Source organism: Acinonyx jubatus, chromosome C2 (assembly GCF_027475565.1).
Source record: "Acinonyx jubatus isolate Ajub_Pintada_27869175 chromosome C2, VMU_Ajub_asm_v1.0, whole genome shotgun sequence".
NCBI classification, from domain to species: Eukaryota; Metazoa; Chordata; class Mammalia; order Carnivora; family Felidae; genus Acinonyx; species Acinonyx jubatus.
The window spans coordinates 2,903,177-2,922,476 of NC_069384.1; the positions used below are offsets into that span (position 1 = coordinate 2,903,177).

The 19,300-nt window shown below is 60.2% G+C and overlaps 1 long non-coding RNA gene across 6 annotated transcripts; it reads left to right on the forward strand.

Annotated features, from left to right (window-relative positions):
• Positions 1-1,002: 1,002 nt before the first annotated feature.
• LOC106985691 (uncharacterized) lies at positions 1,003-15,868 on the forward strand. 6 transcript variants are annotated; one of them, XR_003414703.2, is made up of 5 exons: positions 1,003-6,890; positions 7,044-7,975; positions 13,662-13,881; positions 13,978-14,371; positions 15,656-15,868. It is a non-coding gene; the product is annotated as an uncharacterized LOC106985691 (long non-coding RNA). The 6 variants fall into 6 exon arrangements; XR_003414702.2 differs by having other exon boundaries at positions 1,003-5,677; positions 5,921-7,975; XR_008297489.1 differs by having other exon boundaries at positions 1,004-1,391; positions 1,510-7,975.
• The last annotated feature ends 3,432 nt before the right edge of the window (positions 15,869-19,300 follow it).

A 19,300-nucleotide genomic window follows, 5' to 3' on the forward strand; every position in this document is an offset into this window, starting at 1 on the left:
TGCCGTCTACAAGTATTGATGCACCTTCCCGATGGAACGACTCCCTCCTCCTCCCCTGTGCAAGGAACAGAGGCATCTTTAGAGAGGCACCGCAGCCCCCCATTCCCTGCGGACCCCTCCTCCTCCCTCCAGCCTGACAGTCGGGCCTGATAGTCCCGTGCTTTCCCATGGGAGGGTCAAGGTGTGCCCGAGCTTGGGGTTGGAAGGCTGAATCCCAGCAGGGGACGTGGGGCGCCCCTCCCTGCCGGGCCAGCCAACACTGTTCATCCTTGTGGAGCTGTTGAGTAAACAGAGGCCCGGGCTTTATCTGTGGAATGGCTCTGGGGGTCTCCCCCTGGGCTTTGCAGGACCTCAGCCACTGGCCACCTTGCCCCCAGGCCCCGGGGCGGAGGGGCTGAGGGAGCGGCCAGCTAGGCAGGCTCAGGCTCGGCGGGGTGGGTGCAGGTGTTCCGGGCCGGCACGTGGAGGGGTCACTGGAGGCCAGAGCTTGGAGAGCTGGCCACGCAGGGCCAGCCCGGGAGGAGTGGAGACCGCAGCCACAGAAGGGGCCTGGCAAGGAGGTGGGGGGTGGGCAGCCTGCACTGGGGCCAGCGCAGTCCCCAGTGGCTACAGAGAGCCCCGTGTGGGGCCAGCAAGCAGGGGCTGGGCGGGAGCTCAGCCAGCAGACCGGCCACTCACCCAGGGCCACCTCCCGGCCTCAGTGGGGGCCTGAGGTGGGGGTGTCTGCCCTGTTCTGCAGTGGGACCCCACGGCTGTGCTGGGGTGACCTGGGGGCAGTGAGGGGTGGGGAGTCTCCCAGTGCAGGGGTGGTAGGAAGGCCACAGAGGGGGGAGGCTGCCCCACGCCTCCCGCCTGCCCTGCTCCAGGGCTGTGGGACCCTTGCAGCCAGACTCAGTGGGCGCTTCCTGGCTCTGAGTCCCTTCCTCTGTGAGGGAAGGTGACAGCTCGCCCGACTTGTGGGTAAAAGCTCCCTGCTGGCCCTGGGTGCCAGGCCCCCTCGGAGCCGAGCACACCAGGCCTGGGGATGCAGCTGCCCTTGCTGAGGGCTCACGCTGGGCCAAGGGCAGGTGGTCTCCCTTCCTGGGGAAAAAGGGAAATGAAAACAGGAGAGGGAAGTGGTTTCCCTGAGCGGCAGAAGGTCACAAGTGCCCAGCGCGGGGACGGTGGCGGCGGAGGCAGTGGGCCCTGTGCTGCTGTTGCCTTGGGACCCTGGGGAGGAGCAGCGGGCCCCCAGCCCACAGGCAGCCAGATCCCTGGACACACACGGAGACCCCCCCTCTGCCGAGGAGAGCCGTCAGGGCGCCTAGGGGCAACACCCCCTCATCACATCACACCCCGGCGTCCAGGCGGCCCTGGCCCCAGGAAGACTGTTCATCTGTGGTTCACCCGCGGTGGGAGTTGGGGCAGAGGTGACAGGGGTGCCCAGAGAAGTAACATGAGGAGGGGGGCGCTGTCGGCTCCTGGGAGCACACTCGTTATTGTCACTCCAAAAGGAAAGCCTTCTTCCAGGACTTCCCTGAGCCCAGGGTGGCCGGAGACAGCTCTCAGCAGGTGCCCACAGGTCGGGACAGCAGGAGATTCCCCGGGAAAGGCCTAGGGAGCTGCAGGGAAACTGAGGTTGGCAAAGCCCCCACCAGCCAGGGTCAGCAGCCCCAGTGACTGGGGTGGGGGGGGGCAAGACCCCCGTGCTCTCTCCCCCAGATGCCATCTGGTGATATGCTGGCTGTCACACTTGGTGACTCACCCTCACACCCACTCTGTGGCAGGCATCATGTCTCCGGTGCCCGGATGAGGAAGCTGAACCCCAGGACTCAGCCTGCAGGAAGCACAAGAGAGGGCACCGGTGCTGTGCCTGCACCCCAAGCCCTCCCCGGGGCCCCGGCACCCCCCTCCTGCTGCTTCACCCCAAGTGGGATGCACATTCTCGAGAGGGGCCAGGGGACAGGAGGGGCTGGCCCGGAGGCTGGGCAGAATTTAAGCTGGAGGAGGCTGCTCGGTGATGTGTTTGCACATGCACGCACGTGGGCCGGGGTGCAGAAACCCATCGCCCCGCTTGTTCGGACTGGGTCACCACCACAGGCTTAAAAGGCAAAGGTTTTGTCCCCAAGCTGCCGAGGAAGAAGCCTGAGAGAGTCGGTGACTCAGGACGTCCAGCTCATCAGCTGGTGTTGGCCTGTGTGACTCCTGGTCAGGTGCCCGCGAGCCTGGGGACAGCGCTGTTGACCAACAGGGCCAAGTGGGTGAGCTCACGGCAGGAGAAGGGTGTCTCCTGTCGGTGGATGGGACCACAGGGGGAGAGGTGACCACGGGGAGGTGACTTCCCCCTTGCAGTGCAGGATGAGGGAGGGAGCTGGCCTTCATCGGAGGAAGAGGAGGGCACTTACCCTGTGCCCCGTGTTCGGGGAGGACGAGGGACAGCAGGTCTTTGTCCCCTCTGGGGTTGCAGGATGGCCTGGGCTGACCGGATTCCGTAGCTCACGGTCCCTAGTGCCTTGGGCGCTCTGTTGCTAGGACAGGCTCTCGCCCTCAGCAGGGCCTTCCGCCCCCTGGGGCCCCGTTTGTGCCTGATCATCAGGCCGCTGTGTTCCAGGGATCCTGGAGCTCGCGAGAGCCAAGCCGATGGTGTCAGCACAGGCCGGGCATGCAGGCTGGGTGTGCACCAAGTGTGCACCGGGTGTGTGGGCTAGGTGTGCAGGCCGGGCGTGCTGGGCTGTGCTAGCCCTGCCGTGAGGGAGTGCCGGCGTGTGCAGGGCTCAGCCTGCGCGTGTGTGCGTGTGCATGTGCACATGCGCGTGCGTTCCCGAGCCCGAGACCTCCGTTGCCACGGGGAAAAATGTGCCGTGGTCGCCACCGTGCAAGTTGTCCCGAAGGAGGCCAGAGGCCGAGGGTCTGTGCGGAGCGAGACCCGAGGATGCCGGGGGTGGGGGTGGGGGTGGGGGTGGGGGGTGTGAAGCCTGAAGTCATTTCTGCTCCAGAAACCAGACGCACGCGGGTTTTCCTTCCTGGGCCGGCGGAATCCTGCTCATCCAGGCAGGAGGAAGTGAGAGTTTACTGTAAACAGGGCTCCCCGTAGCCTTCGTTTATGGTCAAATATCACAAAGACCTGCTGGAGACCAGGGCCTGTGGGGAGAGGTGCCCGCTGGCAGGCGCACCTGCCCCTGACGTGGAGGGCGGCTCTGCCCCGGCTCCGGGCTCCGGGCTCCTCTAAGGCCGAGGGGCTGGGCCCCCAGCTCCTTGCGCGAGCTCCTGGGCCCGCGGGGCCCGCCTCGAGCGGACAGCTCTGTGGCCGTGGGGCTCCGTGCAGAGTCGCGGCCTGCCCGGCGCGAGCCTGGCTGACTCTGCACAGACGTTACGCTGTGTTTTTGTGTAAACAGGAGTCCTTTCAGGTGGCATTTCATCCTTGACTTTGAGACTCAGGTGACTTTCTCTCTGGGGGATAGAGTCCCGCAGGCTGGACTCCAAGTTCCCGAGGACCGGCCAGGATCCTCCTGGGCACCGTGCCCGGGGAAGCTCCGCCTGGCGGGAGGCCTCCTCCCCACGAGGACGCGCCCACCCTCCCCCCGGCCCCTGCTCGGCTCCATCGCGGGGCTCCATTCTGGCTCCGGCTTCCGGGCCCATCGGGGAACAGCTCCGGTGAGACCGGACACCGGAGTCGGACTCAGACAACGGGGATCGCACCCCCGGCCTTCTCTCCTGAGGACCTGACCCTGGTGGGGACGGACGGAGGGCGGGAGGGAGGCACCTCCACCCCGGGCAGACGCTCTCAGGGTGACTCATCCGGGTGCGGAGCCACGACAGGCTTCACTGCTCACCCTGGCTGCGCTTGGTTTGGGAAGGTGTGGAGACCAGTGACTTCTCGTGACCCGGGGTTGAGGCACCCGTGAGCTTGCCCAGGCAGGGCCCACGCTGGGCATCAAATCCACACTACGCGGAGGCCGGAGTGGCTTTCAGGAGTCCCGCCAGGCCCCTGCCTGGCTCTGTGCTGCCAGGAGCCCTCTGCAGCCTACCCCGGGCTCCGGGGCTCGGCCCTCCCCCATCCCAGGGTGCCAACCGGCCCCTGGAAACAGGTGGGGCCTGGGGTTCCCAGGCTGGAGGCTGGGGGTGCTGCTCAGGGTTTTGATGGACCCACGGATCGGACAGAGGAGGTGGAGAGACAGAGAGACGGGAGGAGAGGGGAAGAGAGATCCACCTCGTGGCTAAGTGGGGAGACTGGGACAGGAAGGTGGGGTCAGCACGTGGGAGGGGTGCAGGGATTCTAGGCAGAGATGCCGTGGTCGGTCAATTCCATCACGCTGCTGGCAGACAATGCAGGCCAAGGATTGATTTGCCAATTACGTTTGGTCCCCATGAGTGTGAACCTGCATGTTTGACCACCTGGTGCTCCGGGGTGGCGAGAGGCAGGACAGTCCACACAATGCCCACCTCACTGCTTTGCCGCACGTGGCCTCCACCCCGCCACTCGCTGCTCATCGCCCTCAGCCCTTCCTGCATCGGCCCGCCCCCGCCCCCAGCCTCTCTGAGAGCCTTTGCCTGGGTAGCTGCACACATCCTCCGAGACCCAGCCTGCCCTTCCTCTAGTTTCCACGGTACCTCTGCACCCCACTGCCTGAGCGCCTAGGTATAGACCTGGCATTCCCGCATGAGTGTTGGTCTCTTTATATTGCTAGAACTCCCTTGGCTCAGAATCTCCATTCAAATGAACTTAAGTAAATAGGAAATGTATTGGCTTACATTAACTACATCTCCCAGGAGCAGCTTCAGGCTTGGCTGGATCCAGGAGCCCCAGTCATGGCCTCGAGTCTTGGCCTCTCTCTCCCTGTCTTGGTTCTGCTTGTCTTTTATTGACTTCATTCTGGGTGTCAACTCTCTCCCCGTGGGGTGGAGGTGGCCTCTGACAATCCCACAGTTGCCTCCTACCAAGTGAGCCCCGATTTTCTGGTCACTCTGGGAACAAGTCCCAGAGGGGGTTCTCATGTTGTGATTTGGGTCACGTGAGCATCGCAGAACCAACCGCTGTGGCTGGCAGACGAGGTACATGTCTGTCCTTATACTGAGTAAGGGCAGCCCCGCAGGAAGGAGAGGTTTGCTGCCTGGCCAAGGGGAGAGGGAGGCTGGGCAGTCTCCCCAGCGGGCCGGGTGAGTTCCTCACGAGAAGGTTGTGCATTTTAAATGTCTCTGCACCCGTGGCCCCCTGCACAATGCCTGGCACATGGACGGGTACAGTCTTTCTTGACTAGCAACTGCCCCTCTCCCACGTAGGGGCTTCTTGGCTTTAGAGAGTAGGGCACACGGGCTCTGGGGAAATTATAAAGTGACAAAGGTCATCTTTGGGAAACCTCTCGGCTGCCCAGGTGTGGCTCTTCCTCCTCTGATGGCCTCAAGATGAAGGATTAAGCTGCAGCAGAACGGACAGGGGGCAGAGGTGGGCAGGCTTTCCTGGCCCCTGAGGCCCTTCCCACAATTATCACAGTGTTCAGCTCCAAATCAAAACCCACGGCCTACAGTGGGGTGGAAAATGCCACATAGATGCTGGAGGCTGTCTGCTGTGGTCATCCCAGACACCCAATGCCAGCCTTGGCAGAGAATCAGAGCCTCGAGGCCATGATGTGGGGTCCTGGATCTAGCCATGCCTGAAGCTGCCCCGTTGTCAACAGAACCTCCCTGCTTTCAGAGGCGGGTAAGGAGTTGGTGGATTCGGTTCTGGACGAGCCGTGTGTCTCCTCAGCGTCCCCCAACACTCCCCGCCGCCATCGCTGGGGCTGGCTGCTTCCAAGGCTCTCCCTCTGCTGAGCCCACCCCCAGGGCGGGGATGCATCGGGTCCTGACGTCCTCTGATCCCGGGGAGCCTGGAACCTCCGTGCGTGACATTCACGCAGGTCTGCAGCTCTCTCTGCCCTCAGCCTCTCCTTTCCTTCCCCAGGCTAAAAACGCAGACAAGTGCACCCCCACCCACCGTAACGGGTTCTCTGGAGTCTCGAGGGTGAGGAACGCCACCGCAGAAAAGGCGGCGAGGCCACAGCGCACGTGTTCTCTCTCTGCGGGACGGGTCTCAGAGCCTCAGCTCGGGGTGAACACAGAGCGGTTTTGTTGGGGCCAACAGCCCCTCCCGATCATGCTTTGCGGCCTCCTCCCCTGCGCGGGCCCCGCCACACCCGGTCACTTTGGGTGGTCGGGGTGTCGTCCTCTGTCTAAAGCAGCTTCTCATCCCGCCCATGGCCCGCCTGGCCGGAGCCGGACTGTGTCACACGGGGCTCCGGCTGCCCCCGGCCAAGGTGCCACCAGGTCTGATGCCCTCAGCCTCGTGGCCTGCCCTCGCGAGTCATCACGCATAAAGCCCGGCAGGGAGGTTTCCGTCCCCGGAGGGCCTCTCAGGATCGGAGTGGGGTGCAGGGGGAGTGGGGGTGTCAGGGGCTGCTTAGCTCCACTGCCATTTGCAATCTCAGTCACCGACTCCGGGGCTCTGGTAAGCACCTCCCTCTCAATCCCGTTCTCACCGTGCCCTCGCTAGCTCCCCAGATGCCACCCCGCGGTCCCCGGCTCCTGGTGTCCGTGCCCTTGTGGAGTCTGGGCTGCTCTGTGCCAAGGTGAGTGGCAGCCGGGACGAGGTCACAGGCGACATTGTGGTTTCCACCTTACCCCCTTTCGGATCACTGACCCTGGTGGACCCCGGCCGCCATGCTGTAAGGATGTCCGCGTGGCTCTTCAGAGATGCCAAGTGGCCGGGCACTGAGGGCCCTGCCAACGGCCGTGTGAACTCACCTTCTCGAAAACAGACCCTCCGGCCCCGGTGACACCCGCACGTGATGCCACCCTGTCTGACATCTTAGCTGCAGCCTCGTGATAAACCCTGAGTCAGACCCCCCAAATCCCTGAGCCACAGAAACCACGAGGTAATAAACGCTTGTTGTTTAAAACAGCTAGTTTTGGGGTAGTTGTTACAGAGCCCCGGGTAACTCCTCTCCCCTGCGTGCGCCCACACCTACTGGTTCTTGCTGTGGGAAACAAAAGCAAAGAAACAAATCAAATTTCCTTACAACGTACAGCCCATTGACAAGTCCTTGGGACAGGCAGGGTGACCTTCCCCCGGGAGCTCAGCGGCCTGGATGAGGACACTTTGCTCGGGGCAAAAGTCGATCTTAGCCTGACACTGTCCACTCTCCAGGGTCCTGTGAGTCTCCTTTAACAAATAAAGATTCCTTTGGAAACTTCCTTTGTCTCAACACCCCCCACCCCAAGATATATGCTGGCAATCATCCTCCAAGCATGTGGCCCCCTGATCTCCATCTGAAGGGTCTCATGACGGGGTTTTGACTAAACAGTAATAAATGACCTTTTCCCAACAACAGCAAGCCCCTCCGGGTCCTGGAAGCCTTGTTTCCAAAACTCCCGGGAGGCCTGTGCTGTCCTGAACCCCTCCCACCCTGAACCCCTCCTCGCAACCCCAGTGCAGCTCTTTCTGTGCACGGGTCCGTCCCCCTGCTTTAATAAAATCACCTCTTTCTTTGCACGGAAGACGTCTCGGGAATTCCTCCTTGGCTGTTCGCTCCGAACCCCACGTTTCCACGTCAGCTCTGTTCTCCTGGAGAGCCCTGCCCGTCCCGGCACACACTCAGGCCACCCACCCCCCCAGCCCCCAATCCCCGCCTTGCTTCTTCAGGTCTGTCTACGCTCCTGCCCACAGTTCCTTGGTTACACGCTTCTCAAGTGAGCCGGTTTGCACGCAACAGCCATTTCTTGTCAGGCCCACGCTTGGCAAAGCCACCCCACCCCCACCCCCAGTCAAGACCCAACCAACTGCCACTGGAAGGGACTTTCCGGGCCTTTCCCAGCTGGAGAAATCTGGAAGCAACTTTGACCTTTTCCTCAGATCCACCCACAGCAGCAGCGACGGCTGAGGACCCATAATAAAGAAAATGCAATCGGATGCACTGGAACGACGTTCTGCTTTCTCATTGCTAACCGTCAACCTCCGCAGGTAATTGTGCAAAGGGGGCAGCGTGTGAGAGGACACTACTCGGTTCCACCGTCACCCGCATGGCCTCCGGGGCCCCGGGAGCCGCCTTCCACCAGGGAGAGAGGGCGGAGGACTCCGTCCCTGTGTCCCTGTCCCCGTGCCACCTGCGGAGGCCGACTTGCCCAGGCTCTTCGGGAAAGTCCCGGGAGGAGGGACTTCCTCACCGCATCCCTGGAATGTTGTTTTCCCTCCGGAGGAAGCCTGGGCGCAGGAGTCTCGTCCTGCCAGGGATTCCCCTCCGGTGCCCCCACCCCTGAGACGCCGCTGCCCACAGGTCGTGGGCTGGTGGCCGGGCGGCCGCGGGAGGGGCGGGTCCAGAGCCACGAGGGGCAGCACCAGCCCCGGGGACCCTGCCTGTGTTTAGGCGTTTGATGTTTCGTTCATCAGGAATTTTGAATTAATTCTGGCTTCGGAGAGGGTTGGGCTAAAATAGTGCTCATCTTGATCAGTGAGTTTTTTTAGCGACTCCCACTTGGATTTCGCACCAAGACAAGCATCTCCCTCGCTGTGCCCTGAGGTCTGGTTTCTGCCCTCGAGGGACGGGACACACATCACACACTGGGTGTGCGTGGTCATCTGCATGGGGCATCCCCCGCGGAGCCTGAACCCCACGCAGCCACGGGCCAGCACCTGGCAGACGCCAACAGAAGCCCGATAAACACCAGTACACGGAAGGGGCCTGACCCTCCCGGGCCAGGACCCCGCACGGATGGCGGCAGGGCCCCCGGCACAGCAGGAGGGCAGTCCTGAGGGACACAGAGCGGCCACTGCCCGTCTGCCGGCCCCACGCTGGCCTCCGCCCCGGGGTAGTGACCGGGCAGTGCTGTGGATGCCCGGCGGCTTCTGAGGGACCAAAGGCTTGGTGTGGGTCCTCACAGAAGGGGTCTGGGGGTCCCGGCGGCTGCAGCAGTGGCCACAGTGGCCCTCATCCCAGATGGGTGAGGCCGCCCGCCGCCCAGCCCTGGGCCCAGACTCCCCGGGATCACACCAACCCTGCCTGGTTTAGACGCTCCCTCCCCAGTTCTCAGCGCAACTCCGCCCCATTCTCCCGCTGATGTTTCTCTGAACCCCTCTTGGAACATCAACCTGAACACCGCGTTTCAGACGCACCGTGAACAGACGCAGGCCTGTGAACAGCACGATCCCAGACATGCAGAGTGCAGGGCCCCTCCCCTGTCTCCTCTGCCAGGTCCCCCAGCCCTAGGGCCCCTGTCACTCCATCTGATACATGGAAGGGTCAGTGAATGCTCCTTGACCTGGTGCTGTGCTGGGGGCTTCATGCCGTGGGCCACCCCCACCCCCCGGGCCCCTGTTGTGTGGTTGGGGCTCAGCGTGTTAAGTGACCTGTGTGGGGTTGCCCAGCGCCTGCCCCCTGGGGTACCCTGGAGCGTGGGGCTCCCCACTTTGCTGAGATCGAGTCCCCTGGAAAGGGAAGCAGGGGTGGGCCGCACGTGGGGTCGGCACGTCCCTGCACGTGCCGTGCCTTCTGAAGCTTCTCCGTCGGCCTGGTCCAGGGCCCTGCAGCCGAGCAGGTCCAGGGACGGTCCAGGCAGCCAACAGAAGGGAAGGGGACAGGTGAGGTGGGCCGAAATAGCAAGTGTCCCAGCTTCCCCGCAGGACCCCTCCGAGCTGTCCCCTGTCTGTCTGTCCTGCACCCGCCCGACTAGGCTCAGGGCCGACCAGAGAGCACCCGCCTTGCCTGGCAGCAGGCAGCCCGGTGGGGCCCGAGGGCCAGCGGCCAGGGTGCTGGCAGGAGCCCCATCCTGACAACAGAAGCCCGCTCCTGCCTGCCCGGTTTCTGCAGTGAGCACACCCTATCAGAGAAGGAGCTGGAAGCCCAGAAAGCCGCTGGCAGGGCTGAGAGAAGGAAGGGCGTCAGGAAGAGAGGTCTGTGTGCAGGTAGAGCCTGTGCACATGTGTGTTACACACACACGTGACACACACACCATGGACACGCCCCCACATGCCCCTCACACACCAACACACACAGAACTAGGCTTTCCTCTTGCACAACAAGCACACACTCCTGCATCTCCAATCAGCCAGAGCTGTGTTTCTGGCTCTCACTCTGTGCCGCATCCAATCTACTCCGTTTGCCACAAGGCCTACCCACCTCGGCACAGGTGAGCCTCACCTTGCCTCACTGCCTGACCAGGGCTGTCCTGGGAGGTGTGGGCCAGTGACCAGACCTGCTTGCTTTCCTGATGGGGTCAAGTGCTGTTGGGCAGAGAGAGCCACCGGGGCACCATTCCAGCCAGGGGAAGTACCCCCGTACTTGGCTGAGGAAACCAAAGCCCAGAGAGACCACGGCTCGCCCAAGGTCACACAGCACAGCTAGGCTCCTTCCTGCATGTAGCCTGGGGGTGGAGGGACTCAGCTTGTGAATCAGCTTGGTGCCCACATCCAGTCTTCCCCCTGGTCCTGGCCCCCAGCCCTCTGCTGATAGTGGGTACCAGGAAGTATTTACAGAGGGGCTATTGGATGGTGTCCTGACACCCTCCCTCCTTATTCCCATTTATGCCCACGGACGAAGGACCCCGTGGACCACCTACCTCACTCTCCCAGAAAACAGCTTTGGCATGTACTTTGTTAACGAGACCGCAGTCTGCTGACCCATTCTCTGCCTTCAGCCACACTTCCTCGCCTGCTGGTCATTCTCTGTGTCTCTCTCTCACTCCTTTCTAAGCCTCCCTCTTCCCTGGGACTCTGAACCACATCACTCATTCTGTCTTTGGTCTGCAAAATGCCCACATCTGTAACCATCCCTGCAAACATCCTGAGCTCTTCCACTCCCTCACCTTCTTGATGAGCCAACACCTTGTTTATGTAGAAACTTCAGGTGATGCTCTTGTCCTGAAGTCAACTTGTCTGATATTAATATAGTCTCATCCACTTTCTTTTTTTTTATTTTTTTAATGTTTGTTTATTTTGAAGGAGACAGAATGTGAGCAGGGGAGGGGCAGAGAGAGAGGGAGACACAGAATCCCAAGCAGGCTCCAGGCTCCGAGCTGTCGGCACAGGGCCTGACACAGGGCTTGAACTCATGGACCGTGAGATTACGACCTGAGAGAATTTGGACACTTAACTGACTGAGCCACCCAGGCTCCCCTCACCCACTTTCTATGGTTAGAGTGTGACACTGTGCCTTTCCCTACCCAATACTTTCAATCTCTTTGTGTTCTGATATTTAAACTGTGTCTCTTGGCAATAGCATACAGTTCAGTCTTGATGTTCTTATGCAATCTGATAAGCTCTGTCTTTTCACTGGAGTGTTTAGTCCATTTACATTTAATGTAATTAGTGATATGGCTGGGTTCAGACCTTCAGTCTTGCTATTGCCACCTTCTCTTTCCTCCTTTGTTCTTCCTTCCCAGACTTTCCTGGTGCTCTTTCTTTGCCTTTCTACAGACTTAGGCTCACATCTGGGATCACTTTCCTCTGGTATTATTTCTGTTCTGTAGGTCTGCTGCTGATAAATTCTTTATTTGTCTGAAAATGTCCTCGTTTTCGTATTCATTTTAGAAGGATGTTTGCACTGGGTATGGAATTCTAGGTTGAAAGTTCTTTCCATCAGCATTTTGAAGGTGTATTAAGTTGCCTCTGGCTTTCATTGTTCTTTTTTTTTTTTAATTTTTTTAATGTTTATCTGTTATTGAGAGACACAGAGAGACAGAGAAGAGACAGAGACGGAGGGGCAGAGAGAGGGGGAAACACAGAATCTGAAGCAGGCTCCAGGCTCCGAGCTGTCAGCACAGAGCCCACCATGGGGCTCAAACTCATGAAAGTCACGAACCGCGAGATCATGACCTGAGCCAAAGTCAGACGCTTAACCAACAGAGCCACCCAGGCGCCCCTCATTGTTCTTAATTGGAAGATGCTCATCATTCTCATTGCTGTTCCCTGGGTGGCAAAGTATCATTTTCTCTGGAAGCTTCCAAGATTTTGTCCGTATCTTTAGTTCTTAGCAGGTTCACTCTAATGTACCTGGGTGTGGCTTCCTTTGCCTTTATCCTCTTTGGGATTTACGAGGCATCTAAAATCTGTAGAATGATGTCTTTTATCAATTCTACAAAATCCTCAGCCACCATCTCATCAAATATCTCTTCTGCCCCCTTCTCGATCTCTTCTCTTTCTGGGATGCCAGTTACATGAAAGCGTGTATGATAGACTATTTGCGGTGATCTCATATGCCCCTAAATTCTGTCCCTTTTGCCCCTATTTCTTTTCTCCCCATGCCTCACCCTGGATAATTTCTATTGGCTTGTGTTTGCCCAAACTGTATTGTCAGCCCCCACAAACTAAACGCATATACGGTGTGATGCCCCATGTGCACAGCCAGCCCCTCGCACTCAAGCTCATCCTGGAATGCATCTCACTCTTCCCTGTGCTGCTGTTTTGCCCACATGACAAATCCTGGGGTGCAAACACCGAGCTTCCAGACGTATGATGCCTTCTTTCAGAGATTCCATGTCTCTATTGAAACTCTCCTTCCTTTAACTCATTCTATATGTTTCTCCAAATTCTTTAGCATCTTTGTCATAGTTATTCTCAAGTCCTCATTCAATGACTCTAACATCTGGGTCATTTGTGAGTCGGCCTCTCATGCCAAATTTTCCCTCCTGATTCAGGGTCACATTTTCCTACTTCTCATGTCTCATAACCTTTTACTGTCTTCTGGGCATGATGGTTAAAGAAAGGCAGCCGGGGGGTGAGTATCACTTCCCCCCACCCAGAGGCAGGCACTCTTTCCTCTGTTAGGCAGCTAAATGGAGGGCTGATCACTTTGGCCCACTCAGGAGGTAGGGGCTTTCTTTATCCTAGAAACAATAAGGCAACTTCAACAACAGAAGAGGAAACCCCCAAATCTCTCCAGCTGGCCTCCCTTCTGCTGCTTGGCTCCCACGTTCTCTGCCTTCTGCCCACTCAGATCCTTCTCCATTTCCAAACCTGGGGTCTCGGTCCTCAGCCCCGGCTGTGCCTGTCGGGGCCCGGGGTTCCCCAGCTCTGACCGGCCTCCTTGGGGTCGGTCCACTCAGGGCCCCTCGCCTGAGTGTCCCAAACCGGCGGGGGTTGTGTCCGCCCACACCCCACAGCCCCGGGAGCAGTTTGCACAAATCTCCCACTCTCTGTCCCCTCCTGTCACGGTGACTCATCTAGCCAATGGGGGTGAGCCGGGCGACTTGTGGGCTTCGGGAGGGTCCCTCGTGATGGGCATATCCCACGAGTGACAGATACATTTGGGGCCTAAGCCTTGGGGGGCTTGGGGCTACTTGTTACCTTAGCATGACTTTACCTGTTGTGACTGCCGAGGGCCCTGCTACCCATTTCCCAGCCTGCTGTTCTAGAAGCAGAGGCAGAACCTGGGGTGCCTGGGTGGTTCAGTTGGTTAAGCATCTGACTCCTGATTTCGGCTCAGGTCATGATCTCACGGTTCGTGAGTTGGAGCCCTGTGTCCGGCTGTACACTGAGTGCGGAGCCTGCTTGGGATTCTCTCTGTCTCCCTTTCTCTCTGTCCCTCCCCTGCTCACTCTCTCTCTCTCTCTCTCTCTCTAAAAATAAACACAATTAAAAAAATAAACTTAAAAACTCAAAATAATAGAAGCAGAGGCACATCCGGACCCCTCCCTCGTCCCTACCCCACCCCCAGGACGGACCAAGTCACACGCATGGGACTGTGTGCCCTCCGCCGCCCCACCGATACCCGGCCAGGCCTTCGTCATCCTCCCCTGGGTCTCTGGGCGCTCTCTCAGCTGGGGCGCCCAGGACGGCACTCCCTGACTTCTGAGCACATCCGCAGAGCAGCTTTGCCGGCGTCCTGAAGGGCGGTCAGAGCGTATGGACGGGGACGGCTGCCCACCACACTTGCGGTAAAGCCCCTCTCGGCCCTGCCCGAAGGGCTTCTCTCTGCCCGCCGGCCACGGCCTCTCCGCTCCTGACAAACCCTTCCCCCCACCCAACCACAGGGCCTTTGCCAGTGCTGGCTCCCCTTCCTTCACCCTTGGCCTCCGCCACACCTCCAACCTTCTAGCTCCCGTCCCGAGATCTCAGGTGTCAGTCGCCGGGAAGATGTGACTAATCCCCCCACCCAACACCCGGCCTGTCTTCGCCCTGGAGCGGCCACTCATCCCAGCTGCCAACGACGTGTTCCTGTGCGTGTGAGCGGCCGCGGGGGTCAGCATCTGCTCTGGGACGACGGGCTCTCCGAGGCGGGCTGTCCGCTCTGCCCACCGCCTCGCCACCAGTGCCCGTGCAGGAGACTCACACAGGAGTGTTTGTTGATTGACTACACAAGAGGATGCCCTAAACGGCACGTGTTCATTCTGCCGAGTGGCTGAGAGAACCGAGCCTACGTGACCTGTACGCGCTGTGTGGGGCAGCGGGGACAGAGGGTGGGGCCGTCACCCGCTCGGGACCCGCCTTTGCAGCAGGCGGTGTCCACAGAGCGAGGCCCCAGCGTGGATGTCGGGGGTGGGGGGCGGCTCTCGCTGACAGGGCTGGGGCGGGAAGGGAGGGAACCACTGGTCCTCTCACGCGGGCACCATGCCTGCCCTCATGACCTGCCTCGCTGCGTCTCAACCAGAGTGCCAGCCAGTCCTGCCTTCCTACCCACCACAGGGAGCCTGCCTCGGCCCTCCCTTCCCGGCTCAGACGCTGTCCCTGGGCCTGGGGGGACAGGCCCGTGAAGCCCCCGCCCGAGTTTTCTCTCCGCACAGTGCGTGCTCCCATCCCCCCCACCCCGACTCACCCTAGGGACCAGTAACGTTTTGCTGCTGGGGAGGGGCGGGGGACACAGCTCTCGGGGGCAGGGAGCAGCTTCTCATGCTCTGTGTGAGTGACTGTCACCCTTGTTCAAGGGATGTCAGCAGGGGACAAGAGTGGCCCTTCCCGAGGACATCCTGGGGTGACCAGTGTTGTCACGACCACACTTGGGCTGGGGCTCCAGACACACCCACGACGCGTGACCCGCAGACCCGGGTTTCCTTGAAGAGCCAGGAGCAAAGTCCCCTAGACCCCTGTCCTTTGCAGGCAGCCTCGGATTGGCCTGTCCCCACCCCCTGGGAACTCTCCCTAGCTGCACATTTCTGGGTGACCCTCCTCTGGCATGCGGGGCTCAGACCCCCCAGGGGGCAGGGGCCTCTGGCAGGGGGAGCATGGGTTCTGGGCCCCTCCCCACCCCAGGCATGTCCCCTCTGGGGACTTGCAAGAGCCACAGGCATTGGGAGGCATAGAGTCAGGGCCACGTCTAGCTCGGGTGGAGTGGATGTCTATTCTGATGGTTCACGGCCACCTCTGGGCGGCATACCTGGGTCGTGGGCATCTGGAAACTCCTGCCCTCTGCCACCCTGGCCTCAGGGCCAGAGGTCAGGTCGGGTCAGGACGCCAGCACGCCCGGTGAGTCCTGGTCCTGGAATCGTGAGAGCTTGGGAATGCGGCCAGGGGAAGTCTGTGGAACGTTCTCCAAACCTGACAGCTCGTATAAATACTAAGCAGAACACCTCGGCAGAGGGTTCCCTAAATTTGATTATCCTGAAAATATGCTCAACATCATCAGTAAAGAAACTTTCCTATAAATAATTAGAAGCAAATTTTGATCAACAGTGCAACAGAAAAGCCTGAATTATCTTTTTATTCTCTTTATAGGAAATGTTATGACATCACGGCCACATGAAGAGACAATCAGGGTATCCAGTTGAAATGTAGAAAAAAGGGAATTATCGGGGCACCTGGGGGGCTCAGGCGGTTAAGCATCCTACTTCGGCTCAGGTCAAGACCTCACGGTTCATGAGTTCAAGCCCCACATCCGGCTGTGTGCTGACAGCTCAGAACCTGGAACCTGCTTCAGATTCTGTGTCTCCCTCTTGTCTGCCCCTCCCCGCTCGCATTCTGTCTCTCTCTCTCTCAAAAATAAACTTTAAAAAGAGAAAAAAGGCAAAAGGGAATTACACAGGTATGTCAAGTGATCGATAAATTTCCTTGACTTTATCATGCATACGGAATTTAAAATATGATCCTTTCGCTATGGTTTCTTTTCTGGTTCCAAATAGTCTCGTTTGCACCTACACTTTGTGGTTATAATTTTGTATTCTTTTTCTTGGAGTGATGCCCCAAAGTGTAAGCTTTAGGCCCACAAAACCTGGGTCTGCGGCTGCCCAGGCCCTGAGTGATAGAGCAGTCAGGGAAGCTTCCAGAAGGATGGGAGGTAGCATGAGAAAAGAGTGTATTGGGGAGTCTCCAGGAGGCCCAGCCAGGTGGGGGCTCGGGGGCGGGGGGAGGGGACCTCGTGCTTGTTCCTCTCCCCAAACAGAATGAAGACAAATCACACACTACAGGGACATTGCAAAAATTTAAAGATTAAAATAAATATACAGGATTTTAATAGTGAACATGCATTTGAGTTTTTAGGGAAAGATGCATTTTGAAGGGCTCTCGGGCATACGCTTTAAAAAACAAAACAAAACGGACTTTATTCTTTAGAGCTGCATTAGGTCCCCAGCAGACTGAGCACAGGACAGATGTCCCATTTCCCGGGCCCCACACCCCGCAGCGCCTCCCCCCCCCAACGCCGGCCAAGCAGCGTATCCGCCGTGATGGAGACGGATGGGCCCACACTGACGTCATCACCGCGCACAGGCCAGGAAGGTTCTTGCCGGTGTGAGTCCTGCGGGTTCAGGCGAAAGGCTGGCGACCTGTGTCCGCTGTCACAGTGTCACGCAGACCGGTTTCACTGCCCTCCAGGCCCTCTGCACTCTGCCCGCTCACCGGGCTCCCCCACCCACCAGCCCGCCAGCCCGCCACTGACCCCTCTGCTCCCTGCAGAGCTCAGAGTGTGCTTTTAAATGAAGCTTTTGATTGGAAAGTGATGAAAGAAGCCAAGAACAGGGAAAACGAAACCCAGCAGTCTCTGGAATGAATCCTGGGAGAGGGGGTGGGGTCTCTCTGCACACTGTGCAGCCCCGGGCCACCCCTGCCTGACCCAGACACCCCGAGGCAGGGGTCTGGCACCTGTCACAGCCCCCACAGTGCCCAGGGCAGCGTCTTACTCGCTGGTCATGTAACCAGGCTTCGCTGAACAAGGACAGCATCCGATTCCGGAGTCACTGAACTGGGTCCCGGCCCCCCGCCGGCCATGGGAGAACGGCCCTCCTCCCCCACGGGGTCCAGAACAGCCTCGGTGGCCCCCACTCTTTACCAGCTGCACCTTGGCCGGTGGCCATGAAGCTCCTCCAGTGCAGCAGCCCCCCGGACAGGTCAGACCCAGGCCCCCCCGGCCCCTGCTGTCCTGCTTGGACATTGTCCACGCTGTCCCCTTCTCCCTGCCCCCCCTGCCCCTCGGCTGTTACCGGGCCTTCAGCTGGCGGCCCTCATGAATCATTCACAGACCGAGAGGACTCTGCCAGCTTCCCGCAGCCCCCAGGTGAACTTTCAGGGGGTTTGCGCCCGGTGCCCTTGAGCAATCTCTCTCCGGGTGTGCCGAGAAGTGGGTCGGGGTCTGTCGGAGCCGGGCGGGGTCGTGCAGCCAGCAGCCGGGAGCAGGGCCCTGGGGTGTGTCCAGCGGCCGGGAGGCCTGTCGGTGTCCCCACACTCAGGTGTCGCGGACGGCCCCACCTTCCTGACCTGACCCACGGAGGCAGGCGTCCATGTTTGACAACAGCCCTGAGCTCACAGTGTTTGCACAGCTCCAGGAGGATGTAAAGCACGACGAAGGAGAACATGTGACAGAGGCGGCCAGTGACCCCAAACCCTCCATCAAGTAACGAGTGAAACGCCTTGCCCTTTATGGAGAAAAGACCCACTAGGCAGCTGCCCCTCCCCCGCGTGCTGGCTCCTTCCTCCCGGGACCTTCATCCTCCAAAGCCGGCAAAAGGGCAAAGCGTGCTCCTTTCTCCCAGGGGTTCTGGAAAACTCCAGGGCGGGCCTGGGGCTCTGCTCAGCCAGGGCAGGTCACGTGGCCCGGAGCCCGGGAGCAGGACGGGCACCACCTGGCCTTCACTGCAGGGTTGAGGCCACTCCCAAGGGAGATTGGATGCGTCCCCAGGCGGGGGCCGGGGGCTGCAGGGCTGCACGCCTCCCCCCTGCATGCTGTGCACCGCCCTCACCCCATGGGGTGCGAGCCGCTTGAACCTGGCCCCTGGCTGTGTCTGCAGTGGCTCTCGACCCTACGTAACAAGGCAGCAGGTGCTAACGGGCACCTGACTTTCCTTCTCCAGGGCGGTGCTCGCTCGGTCAGCCGAGCAGGTCAGGCTGTAGGGACCCGCGGCAGACCCACAGTGCTTGACCACAGGAGCTTTCCTTCTTGCGCAAGGTGCCCGTCCCGGCTGGGTTGGCTTCGGGACCCAGGATAAAGGTGCAGCCAGCCCTCGCCCGGGGCAGCCTCCTCAGGGTCACGGCCAAGGGGACAGAGCTCACTGGAGCTGGCAACGGCCCTTGAGGCCTCCGCTGGGGTGGGGGCTCTCTGACTGTGTCCCTGTCACCAGCCAGAGCCTCCAGGTGTCTGCGCCTGTCCCCCAGCAGGCCAGAAGCCCAGTCCTCCCCCAGGGAAGGAGGAAGAACCTGGTCCCACCCACCTTACAAGCGGACCCCTCTTCCAGGGCAGCCGGCCCTGCCAAGAATAGGGGCAAGGGGAGGGCAGACAAGGAACGTGGGGTTCCAGCAGGGGTATTATGATGTACTGGGCCCTCTGACCCTCCCTGGGACCAGCAGTGAGCTGGGGGCTGAAGCCCTTTGATCCCCCAGCCAGGCCCCCAGGAGTCTCCACAACCCTCGAAATGCAGGTGGGTTTGTTCTTGACCCAAACAGACCAGGTCTTTTGACCACACGGAGTGTCTCCATCCACCTGCGACACGCCCCCGGGCGGGCTGCTCGCTTCCTGGGTTCTTCTTGCAAGCAGGTCACAGGGAAGGGCTCCATCCGGCTGGGGGAAGCAGAGCTGGCCTGAGCCAACCGCCTGCCTCTCTCCTGCGGATGTCGGGGAGGAAGGAGGTGATCGATCACCAGTTAGCCTGCGTGCCGTGTCTTTGCTGACTCCTTTGTAACGGGCACCCCGTCCCCAGCCCTGCCACGGGGACCCCGGGCAGGCTGGCAGGACCCAGATCCCTCTGTGGTCCCCGACCTGACACGGAACAGGGACCCCCCCACCCCGGGGCTCACCGCCGCCACTGTCCAGGCCCACCGCTGGGGATGCCCGTTCTTCTCCATTGCTGACTGATGGAGAAGCTTCAACCCGAGCGGCGCAAGGGTGGGTGGGGGCAGGGAGATGGGCTTGGATCGGTCATTTTAAGGCGGTGA